Consider the following 12,811-nt stretch of genomic DNA (forward strand, 5'->3'; position numbering starts at 1 on the left):
CAACTCAAGGTTCATCCCTAACTCGAAAATACCTGCCTTCTTAATGCTTTCCTGTGCAGGTGCAGCCCTATCAAACCGTGAGGCTGTCGCATGGTGCATCGAATTCTCACTCAATGTCTTAAAAAGCGACCATGCTTCATCCTCACTTTTGAGCATAAATGTGCCCCCACACGCGGCATCCACCATTTGACGGTTCTTTTCAGTAAGACCGTCATAGAAATATTGCACCAGTTGCCAGCGAGGCACCTGGTGGTGGGGACATTTGCGGAGAAGATCTTTCAATCTCTCCCATGACTCATGAAACTGTTCTCCCTCAATTTGGGAAAAACTGGTTATCGCTTTACGAAACTGGTTCGTTTTACCAATTGGGAAATATTTCTTTAAAAATTCTCTTTGCATATGTTCCCAAGTGGTAATTCAAACAGTACCTAATGATTTTAACCAACTCTTCACTTTGTCCTTCAGAGAGAAGGGGAACAGAGTCAACCTCATCGCGTCATCTCCAAAGTTGTTGATTCGCACTGTCGAGCAAATCTCTAAAAATTCATCGAGATGACGATATGGGTCTTCATTGCTAAGGCCATAAAACGAGGGTAACATTTGGATCACACTGGCCTTTATCTCAAAATGGTTTGCTCCTACATCAGGTCTTGCGATGCAGGAGGCGGGAGTGTAAGTGTTGGGCATAAAATACTCCCTCAGAGGACGAGTAATCTGCTGATTCTCAGCCATGGTTGCAGATCTCTGGGCTCTCCTAATAAGGGACTCAGGGTCCTCAATCGGCTCTACCAGCTCAGGGTCAAGTGAGCGTCGCCCTTGCATACACCTCGTAATAGACCGGTGTAGCTCATGTCCTAACTTTGGGTTTTCTACCTAACTAACGCACTAAGCGGCCAAACAACGCAAACCACAAAGCGAGTAAACTAAAAAAAACAACAAAAACTAAACAAACACCACGCAGTTACATATAACAAAGATTATGCAAAGAAATATAAAATCTATGTGTACGGTACCAATCGTACACAGTCACCTCTAAGGGAATCCTAATAGGTGGGCTGTGCAGAAAAGTAAGTTCGTCTCTAAAATATGCACATACGTGGTTCTAAACCTAAATGCAACACAAACACTAGGCAATAAAGTGAATACTAATATTACGTCGTTCCCCGGCAACGACGCCAAAAATTTGATGTCTTCTTTATAATCGTTATAATTTTGAAAAGATTTTTAAATGTAAAACAGTGAAAACCAGACATCAAATAATAAAAACCGGTTCTCACTAGTGGATAAGACCGGGTCGAACTCAGGGAACGGGAATATATCATATTCAAGTACACAATTCTAAACTATTCTTTATTGCCGAATTATTGAAATGTAAAATGTTCAAGAAAAGTAAAACAACTAACTATTACAACAAATGAATACCCTTCGCAGAGGGCGTAAAGTGCAATATTTACAAACCCAATTAAATTCCTAATTCTAAACTAAAAAAAATAAAAAGAAGCTTATTTCTTTGTACTGCGTGTCACGTAATTGCTTCAGCTCCAATCCCTTGAAATCCTGCACAATTCAAACGAAACACGAGCAGTACACGAAAGAAAAACAAAAACTAACACCTAATTATCAGAATTCGGATAGTGCACTCAAACTCGATAGTACTTAAACCGATTCACAAATATAAACATAAAAGCAATCCATGCATCCACCCTAAAATTCTGAGATCATGTGATCAATGGTCACCAAAAATTTCAGCTGCAATGAGGATCATTGAACAATGACAGCAATCAGTAGCATCACCGAAAAACTTAACCAATATATGTGGATCAAATAATATCGAGTCAACTAATCACAAATCAGATTTCTAAATGATCCATTTCCTTATTTATTCAAAAATCAGTAATTTCCACACTCATATCGGATTCAAACATCTGAGCAAACACATTCGCTGATATCTCCACAGAAGTACTGTTCACCAGAAGAAGTAATGAACAGTAATCACCAGAAAATGCAACTATTCACTGGAAAACCTCATTTAGGCTGGGTTTCACTCACCAGAAATCATATGATAATCAATCGGATTATCGATCAAGATTTACCTGATTCAATTCAATGAGATCAAAACCTTACAGGATTTTTTTTTCAAATCAGAATTAATACAAACCTTCAATTGATTCTGGAAATCCTGTAAGCCTTTGGGGATGAAACTTGTTGGACATCCGATTTCAGTCATACCGATTAACAGGATTCTAAAACAAAAATTATCGTCTCATGATATTGATTCAGATATCCAGTTACAGTGGATCAAAAATGATTCAAGCCAAGGATTATCGTTGTCAATGAAAAGCACAACCAGATTAACGGTGGATTTCCATTTCCTGATGGATATCAGTGTAGATGTATAGTTAGATTGCTTGAAAAACAGAGTGATCGATCCAGATGATCGATCAATCTGTACAGAAAATGAAATTCAGTCCAGATGATTGAGTGAATCTTATATTCTTTATGCTGTAATCTGGCAACTATGAACACCTGTGATTTCAATGTACACACTGCGATGCATGTTATGAAAGAAGAGGGAAAAAAAAAACATAAGATTCACAATGAATTTATGAAGCACGATAAAAGAAAACTATATATGAAAATCAAATGCTAAAACTAATCCTTACATCCGATGAAAAACTGCAAACTAGACTTAAAATCAACACTCTATCGGCTAATCGTATGACATCAGATTAACGAAACAGAAGATTATTAAGAAAGAACAGAAAAAAAATCAAAGAAGAAGAAGAAGAAGAAGAAGATGATCTGAAGAAGAAAAGTAAAACTATTTTCTATTTTGATTTTATGAAACCGATCAATTACTGTAATTACAAATGAAGTAGAAAAAAGAAATTAAGAGAAGAAGATTAGGAAGAGAAGAAGATGCAGAGGAAGAAGAAGAAGAAGAAGAAGAACTGAAGAAGGAGAAGAGGAAAAACTCACCGTGCCTTGAGAGGGGTTAGAAAAGAAGTGGCCGGCCTCCTCCCGTACGCCGCCGCCGTTGTTGGAAGTCTCTCCACCGGAAAACAGGGAAGAAGATAGAAAGAGGGAGAAGGGGAAGAAAGGATCAGGAGAAGTGGAGAGGAAGGAGAAGAAGAGAGGGCTGTAGCTCAGGAAGGGGGAGACGAATGAAATTTTCGTTTCTTTGGGTTTTTAAAAGTCATTCAAACCGGTTCACCGGTTTGTATAGTTTTATTTTGAAATGCAAACCGGTTAAACCAGTTTGTGTTTATTATTTTTTTTAATTTTCAAAAATAAAAAAAAACTATGTACCAGTTTATTAAAAAAAACAAAACTTATTTATGAAGAAACTATTCTAACTATTTATATTTATATTTAATTTTCTTTCTTTTCTAAAAAAAACAAACACTTAAAATGAATATAAAACTATTTTTCTCTAATTTTTATTTTTTTATTTTTATTTTTAATAAAAACTAAAACCAAACTACTATGACTATAACAAAAACTAAAATATGCATAAAAATGTAACATAAAACTGTTTTTCATGCATTTTCTATTTTTAACTCATTTAAGCACATTTACTTGAAAACTAACATAAAATTGGGTTTTTGAAACATTTTCTCCTGAAATCATGCATATTTGTATATAAAATATCCCTAAAATATATGCATGATCAGTGAGCCAAAAATGAATTGAACCCTTGAAATCCTTGAAAATACATGAGATCTACGCAATCTGGAGCATGTACATCATAAGGGCCATGTCATTACTTAATCCTTCATTTAATCTGGCCAATCCTGGGACACTTTCACTGCAAGCTTAAACAGATCAAACCAAATAGATACATGGTTTCTGAAAAAAATTCTGGATCTATTTCTAATTTAGATAGAATCAATTCCCAAACTAAAAAAAATTCTATCTTAAGCATTTGTGGGCTGGGACCTTCTTTACAAAAGTTGATCCTTACCTGTGCCTCTTGATCATGCATATATTTTAGGGATATTTCATATAAAAATATGCATGATTTCATGAGAAAATGATTTAAAAACCCAATTTTATGTTAGTTTCGAGTAAATGTGCTAAAATAATATATGAATAGAAAATGCATGAAAAATAGTGTTATTTTACATTTTAATGCATATTTTAGTATTTGACATAATTGTAGTAGTTTAGTTGTTGAAAATCATAAAAAAAATTGAGTTCAAATAGACTTAGTTTTGTATTTTCTAAAACATAGTCATTTTGAGTTGTTTTGTAAATAACTTTTTGAAGAGAGGTTTTGAAATGCAATTTTAAAAAGAAGAGGGACTTATGGACAAAAGTTTAAATCTTTAATTATGATACGTAGGGGGAAGAGAGGCTTGTCTTCTCTCTTATGCCTTTGCCCTCTTTCCTAACCCTTCCCCTTCACATTGTTTCTCTCCTCCATCTTCTCCTTCTCCCTTGATCTCTCTTCTTCCTCAATCCGGTGGAGGCATCTAGCTACGGTAATGGCATATAGGAGGATTCCACTTCTCTTCTAATCCCTCTGGTTCGGTAAGTGTTTTTCTTCCTCTTCTTCTTCTTCTTCTTCTTTGATTTTTCTTTTCTTTTCTTCTTATTCTTCTGTTTCTTTAATCTGATTTCATATAATTAGCCGATAGAATGTTTGATTTTAAGTCTAGTTTGCATTTTTAAATTCATCAGATGTAAGTATCAGTATTAGCATTTGATTTTCACATATAGTTTTCTTTTATCGTGCTTCATAAATTCATTCTCAATTTTCTGTTTTTTTTTCTTCTTCTTTCATAACATGCATCGCAGTGTGTACATTGAAATCATGTGTTCACATTTGCCAGATTTCAGCATAAAGCATATAGAATTCAATCAATCATCTGGATTGAGTTTCATTTTCTTTACAGATTGATCGATCACTCTGTTTTTCAAGCAATCTAACTGTGCATTTACACTGATATCCATCAGAAAATGGAAATCCACCATCAATCTGGTTGTGCTTCTCATTGATATCAATAATCCTTGGCTTGAATCATTTTGGATCCACCGTAGATAACTCGATATCTGAATCAATATCATAAGACAATAATTTTTTATTCAGAATCCTGTTGTTATCGTCGCAAAATTTTTCCCGTCTTCCCTTCCTTGCAGAAGAGAGAGGGAAAATGCTTTCGCGATTCAAACTTGACCGGATTTTGGAAATTGTTTTGAAATACTCGCCTCCGTTTTGAAAATTGCGGGAAAATCCATGGGATGGGGCTCGACCTGTCGGTACGAGGTTCGACCGTTCCTGCCGCCTTTAACAGGGGTAATCGAACCAAGGACCAAAATTGTGCTTGACTTAGTGAAATTACCGAAATCGTGTTCTATCCTAAATGCACAGAGAATTCAGGCATGTGCTATGAGAAATTTGAAAAATGTAAATTGGAAAATATGATGTATGCTTAGAAAATATTTGAAGTTGAAAAGTATTTCTCAGGAAAAGGATGGAAATCAATCTCTCAGTAAAAACTCAGAGGAAGAAGGTTTGAAATCTCGAGAAAATTTATAAAGAGTTGGAAAATCTTGAAGAAGTGAGAATCTCGGGAAAATATTGAGAAATTTTATAAAGACTTGGAAAATTATGAAGAGGTGAGACTCTCGAGAAAATCTTGAGAAAGTTTATCAGATTTGAAAATCATGAAGAAATGAGAATCTCAGGAAAATTTTGAGAAAGTTTATAAAGACTTAGAAAAATGAGAATCTCAGGATAATTTTGAGAAAAGCTTAGAAAGACTTGGAAAACCATGAGGAAATAAGAATCTCAGGAAAATTTTAAGAAAGTTTAGAAAGACTTGGAAAACCATGAAGAAATGAGAATCTCAGGAAAATTTTGAGAAAGCTTAGAAAAGACTTGGAAAACCATGAGGAAATAAGAATATCAGAAATTTTTTAAGAAAGTTTAGAAAGACTTGGAAAACCATGAGGAAAATAAGAATCTCAGGAAAATGAAGGAATTCTTGAGAAAAGATGATCATTTGAAAAGAAAAACACTTATCAGGAAAACTTGGATTTTGAGAATTTTCTTAAGAAAATGATAGAAAATTTATAGGAAAGATTCATTGGAGAAGTAAATTCAGAACTTAGGAAATTGAAATCCTGAGAATCTGGTTTTTTTTTTTTGCAATATCTGAAAATCAACTTGGATTCTTGAGAAAATGAGAAATTCCTTTGAAAAGAATCTTAAGGAAATAACTTTTTAAGGAAAAACACAGGAAAACATTTGATTTGGGAAATCCAACTCCGAATATCATCATAGTTTCTTGAGAAAATTGATTCCATGAAGTGAAAATCTTTTGAGAAAATCATGAGAAAAACAAATGATGCAGATGATGTGAATGAATGAATGCACTTTTGATAAGATTTCTGAAAATTTTATTGGAAAAATATGGATTAAGCCAAAGTAAATCCTTCCTATATTCTGACTGTGGCCATGAATATATTCAGGGTTTATTTGAGTTAATTCACAATATTTGGAAAACATTGGAAATATGAGGTGCATTTTCAAGATAGCCTAAGAGTGTAGGCTCAATGTGACTGGTAGAGAGATGATGGATCTGGGTCTCATCCATATTCCGACTAGGGCCGTAAATATGGACTCCACCGAGTTCATCAACTCTCTAAGAGTTGGTGCACGTGCCATTCGTGTTCATCCACGGTGGGTTTTGAAAATTGAGATATATGCGTCATAGAATCAGGATATTACTGAAATCAAACTATATGAGATGCAACCTAATCTAAGCATGTAAAAGTAAATCTTATTCCAAAGTTTACATTGGATTGTTACATTGCATAACATAAAGTAAAAGAAAATTGAAATGGAGCCAAGGAATCAACTTCTTCTATATTTTCCTGCAAAATGAGAGTTAGTACAAAATAAACAAGGAAATGAACATATATATATAGTATATACAACGAAGAGACATATACATATATCAAAATGCTAAAATAGGTGCTAAATGTCATGTAACGATCGAGGTGTAACTATATAAGAAAATATATGGATGTTCATACATGGAAATAAGAGCACATGAAGAGATATATATATATATATAAGTATATATCTATGTACATATATATATATATATATATATATATATATATATATATATATATATATATATATACATATATATACATATATACGTATACATATAGATAAATATATATAGATATACATATATATAGATATATATATACATATAATGAGAAAATATGTACATACTAATGGAAACTACATATAATAAGTAAAACCAGAAATTACAGGTATATACAGTTTCTGTAGGTGATTTCACACAACCATACTTCTCAAATTATAATGCAATTTCCAGTAAAAATGGGTAGGGAGCCTCCCTATATATCCATAAGGAAGCACGCCAAAGAGGGTTGGGAGATCACGATTGGATATAGAGATATCCGTTCATGAATTTGGCCAAATATCAAGACTGTACACTTGCAGCAGGAAATGAATGTGCAGGAAATGGGTTGTGGAAGCATCATGGCTATTTCAAGGATATCATGAAAAGGATATGAAAAGCTTGGTGAAAAGGTGAAAATGTTATGGAAAATGATGAAACAATATATATAATTGGTGCTGCAAATGGGGTGATATAGCAAACAAGAATTTAGCACTAAGCTAAGCAAAATTTCATAAAACCAAGGGTGATGTTCCAGCCATAGCTTCATAAAACAGAGATTTCAACAGCAAGCTAGACAAAATCTCATAAACCGAATGATGGTGTTTCAGCAATAACAGCATAAAACAGAATTTTAGCATATATATATATATATATATATATATATATATATATATATATATATATATATATATATATAAACAGAATTTTAACATAACTACATAAAACAGGAGTTTGAACATCAAGCTCCTAAATCAAATGATGATATTCCAGCCCATAGCTTTATAAAACAGAAATTGTAGCATCAAATGATGAAGTTCCAAAATAATTTCATAAAACAGGAATTTGAACATTAAGCTCATGAATCAAATGATGAAGTTCCAGCCATAACTTCATAAAGACAGAAATTTGAACATCAATCTCATGAATTAAATGATGAAGTTCCAGCATAACTTCATAAAACAGAAATTTATCATCAATCTCGTGAATCAAAATAATGAAGTTCCAGCCATAACTTCATAAAAACAGAAATTGTAGCATCAAATGATGAAGTCTCAGCTATAACTTCATAAAACAGAAATTTATCATCAATCTCATGAATCAAAATGATGATATTCCAGCCCATATCTTCATAACAACAGAAATTGTAGCACCAAATGATGAAGTTCCAGCCATAACTTCATAAAACAGAATTTTGAACATGAAGCTCCTAAATCAAATGATAACGTTCCAGCCCATAGCTTCATAAAACAGAAATTGTAACATCAAGTGATGAAGTTCCAGCCATAACTTCATAAAAACAGAAATTTACCCTCAAGCTAAGCAACATTTCATAAATCAAATGATGAAGTTCCAGCTATAACTTCATAAAACCAGAATTTTACCCTCAAGCTAAGCAAAGTTTCATCAATCAAATGATGAAGTTCCTGCTGCTTGTAGACTGCAAATGGGCTTCCTGCTACAAGTGGAGGTGCGGCTGGGCTGAAGGCAAAATGGAGGATGGGCAGCAGCTGTGAGAGGTGGAAACTCCTTCGTTGCTAGGGCTGAAGTGGGTGACAACGTGGGGCTGGAGGAAATGGATGCAAACGTTGGGTTGGCTGAAGGCAAATGGGGAAATGAATGGCTGGTGAGGGAAATGGATAGCAAATGGCTGGAGTGTTTGGTGGCTGAAGTGAGGATGGCAATCGACTGCTGTGGCTGAAGCACCTTCGTTGCTGGATGGTTGAGGAATATGCAGAAAACGTTGGCTGGAGGTGCCCTGTGGCTGGGGGTGTTGAAGTGCTTGGTGGCTGAAGTGAGGATGGCAATCGGATGTTGTGGCTAAAGCACCTTCGTTACTGGATGGTTGAGGAAGATGCAGAAAATGTTGGCTGGAGGTGCCCTATGGCTGGGCTGAAGCGTAGGTGATCTTCAGCTGCTGTTGGAGGTGAAAGAAGGGCTGAGGAGCCGTTGGATGGACAGCCTCACGTTTTGAAAAGAAGGGTCATCCTTCCTTCGGCCAGGCTTCCCCTCTTCTCTTCGGCTGATAGGAAAAATAGCTCCACACCTTGGTGAATTCCCCTCTTTGAATCCCCTCCTCTAAAATAAAAAAGAAGACCTCTTTTAATCGGCCAGCCTCCCCCTCCGTGAGTGCCTCCTCTTTTAAAACCTTTTCCTTCCTCCAAAAGAAAACGCAGGTCCGTTATTATTTTTTTGAAAATTTTTCAAATTGGACTTCAATGCTACCGTTTTAAAAAGGGCGCATCTTTTTTTTTTTTTGTTTCGAATGTTTCATTTCATTTACCTAAGTTCTAGGTAAAAAATGAAATTTATTATGTTATTTTTTTGTTTTGGAAGTTCGGCTGTGCCATTTAAGGCTGCCTCCTTCTAAAAAAAAACAATTTATTTAAACAAATCAATAAAATAAAAAAAATGGATATTGAAATAAATGAGAGCTTTTATGGAAATGCCACCTCAACCCACTTTTAAAATACTTTTGAAAATAAAGCTTTATTTTGTTTTGTAAAATCTTTTATTTTCAAATGGGGTGCCACATGTGTTTGGGCCCGCTAACTAAACAAAATAAATAAATAAATATTGAGAAAAATTCGCAAATTGGTATGAACTTCGGGTGGGTTTCGCTTGAGAATAAACAACTTACCTGAGAGTCTGAGTATGATGCTAGTTCAAAGGCGGGTCCCGCTCCATTTATTTGAAAATACGAGATAAAACATTATTTATTTTTCAAAAATTTGGAAAAAATGGTTTTTCAAGGCAAAATATGGATAAAAGTAAAAAAAAAAAAAAATGTAAAGAGATTTAAAATCTTTTGCAAAAAGTTTTGAGATAAACTCTTTAAAATCAATATCCAAATATCTAGATTGTTTTTCTTGAAAAAAAAAATTTGTAATTCAAAGTCCTGGGGGTAAAATGGAAAAATTTGGTAATTTTGAATACCCAGGGTTTTAAAAATCAATTTGAAAAAGTTTAAACATCAAATCTGGATTGACAATTTTGAAAATCAGGAGGTCTGGATCTCAAACTGACATGCTATGCAGTGAAATGATGCAATGCTATGCAAAGACATATTCTATGAAATATCACTCTGAGCTCGGACTTGGAAATTCTAGCTTTTTTGTCCAGAAAGAGGATTTTGAAATTTTGCAATTTGAAGATGTCTCTGAACCTAAATATAGAAATTTTGAGGCTCAAGAGTGAAATTTAGGACTTTCTGCAAGGTTTAATCTTGGAAAATGACCATTTTGCCCTTTATTGCTTCCGGAGAACTAAAATGTGCCGATTGAGGGCAATGTCAAGAAGTGAGTGAAAATTTGGGGTGTTTACAGATGCCCCTCTTTGCTACTAAGTCGGCTTATGGCCGAGCTTAGTGGCAAAGAAAACACACCAAATTTGGGCTATCTAAAAATGCCCTAGTTAGAAGGATCTGACTGGGTATGAAGAAATTAGCTTGAGGAAGATGGTAGATATGAAATGGAGAAATGAAGAGTAAAGACTCACTCTGTGAGAGTGAAATTCAGGTTTTATGCCCTTAACCTGGATGGGACAAAAAGTGTTTCGTATGGAATGAAGCTCAGGTTTGAACCCTTGACCTGATTAGGGAATGGAATATCTCATCGAAATGAGACTCAGGTTTGTACCCTTAACCTGATCGGGCGGAAGATGAAATACCTCTTTGATTGAGGCTCAGGTTTGTACCCTTATCCTGATCGGGTGGAAGATGAAATACCTCTTTGATTGAGGCTCAGGTTTGTACCCTTATCCTGATCGGGCGGAACATGAGTTGGTATTATGGAAACTTCGGATTTTGCACAATAGATCCAACAAGGGTTTAGCAAAAGGAAGGAAAATGGGGTCCCTAAAGCTTGAAAAGGGGTTGATTTTGGGTGTCTCATTGTTGAGACTGAATATCTTTTGAAATTGCCTTTTGCGAGTAATGATTGGTGGTTCAACCTCAAACCGAAATGGGACTGTCTATGGTGGGACAGCGGGGACACAAAGAAGTGTGCAAATCAGAGAACTCACACTCTCAAAGAAGGGAAGGAATCAAGTCCTTCAGAGGGATTTACAATTGGTGTCAGGATGTATCAAAGACGAATATCAAGCTCTCACTTCACATGAGGATAGCTAGAAAATATTGTCAAAATATTGGGAATTCTGTTGTTGATTCAAAGTTTTTGAAAATGTTGCACATTGTTGCAAAAGATATTCCTTATTTTCTACCCAAAACATTACCTCCAAACAAGGTTCACTTCATAGAATCGAGACTTGAAATCCAAATTGCTTGCAATTGACCTTCTTCAAGGAAGCTATCAATTTCCTTGATATGAACAGAAAAGAGAATTTGATATTGTGAAAGCAGTTGATGAAAGAATATTGATAATAGAATTTCACAAATTTAAAGAGGATTCTTGGTAAATTTGGCAGTTTGATATCCTGGGAGCTTCTCTTATGATAATCTTGTTGCACTCTTTTGGCTCTTCTGAGTTTTTTGCTACATTCTCCTTCATTTTGGAGATGTTCTGGTTTTTTCTCTCTTTCTTTTTCCTCTCTTGCTCTCTTTTGGGAAGGGTACGTCACAAACTCCTTCAACTTGGAGATGTTTCGATCCTTCTTTAATGATATTGGCTCTTGGGTTTAGAGATCTTTGGATGATAGCTGAAATTAAATATCTTTTAGGGATTGTTGGGAGGTTCATCGCATCTGCCTTCATCTCGACAGTGCTTTGGACTTTCCCTGGAAGGATCCATCACAAACTCCATCATCTTGGAGATGTTTCAAATCTTCTTTGGCCCCGGGGGTCTACTCGCTTAATTCGCCTTCATCTTGACGACAAGTGAGAGATCCCTTTTGCGGATATTTAATTGCAGCTTAGGTGATTTTAAGGAGACAGAGCTTGGATGAATTCTCTCTTTTTCTAGCGCTCAGGATATTTCCACAGCCTCATTTTCACAAGAATGGTCTTTAAAATGTGTCCTTGACTGCGATCAATATCAATCATCTATGGCTTTGCAAAAAACATTGAATCTTCTTTTCTGACCATATCGAGGATTTATCCTTCATCCTTTTTGGTTGGCCAATAGAAAGAATTTGGATGTTGAATCCTTCTTCACAAAAGCTTTGCCTTTTTGGAAGTAATACTGAAGGTAAACTGAGGTAAAAATTTGTGCAATAAAGTTCTGAAATCAACAAATAATTTGATTGACAAATTGACAAAGTTTTCTTGAAATCCTAGGTGAAAAAGAGCATTTGAAGTCCGGTTTAACGCATCCATGACAAAAATTATCCTCTCCTTTCCCCAAAAGAGGTGACTATCAATTCACTGGGAACAATATCAGTTCAATTAAGAACGACCATCGCTGGGAACAATATCAGTTCAATGAAGAACGACCATCGGTTCATTTGGAACACTATCAGTTCAATGAAGAACAACTATCAGTTCACTTGGAACACTATCCGTTCAATGAAGAACGACTATCAGTTTGCTTGGAACACTATCAGTTCAATGAAGAACGACTATCAGTTCGCTTGGAACACTATCAGTTCAATGAAGAACGACTATCAGTTCGCTTGGAACACTATCAGTTCAATGAAGAACGACTATCAGTTTGCTTGGAACACTATCAGTTCAATGAAGAACGACTATC

The 12,811-nt window shown here is 35.1% G+C and overlaps 1 non-coding gene across 1 annotated transcript; it reads left to right on the forward strand.

Annotated features, from left to right (window-relative positions):
- The first annotated feature begins 244 nt into the window (after nt 1–244).
- Nucleotides 245–350, forward strand: LOC149837755 (small nucleolar RNA R71). The gene has a single exon (XR_016432254.1). It is a non-coding gene; the product is annotated as a small nucleolar RNA R71 (small nucleolar RNA).
- Nucleotides 351–12,811: the final 12,461 nt, after the last annotated feature.

Source organism: Nuphar pumila, chromosome 5 (genome assembly GCF_984573655.1).
Source record: "Nuphar pumila chromosome 5, dmNupPumi1.hap1.1, whole genome shotgun sequence".
NCBI lineage: Eukaryota > Viridiplantae > Streptophyta > Magnoliopsida > Nymphaeales > Nymphaeaceae > Nuphar > Nuphar pumila.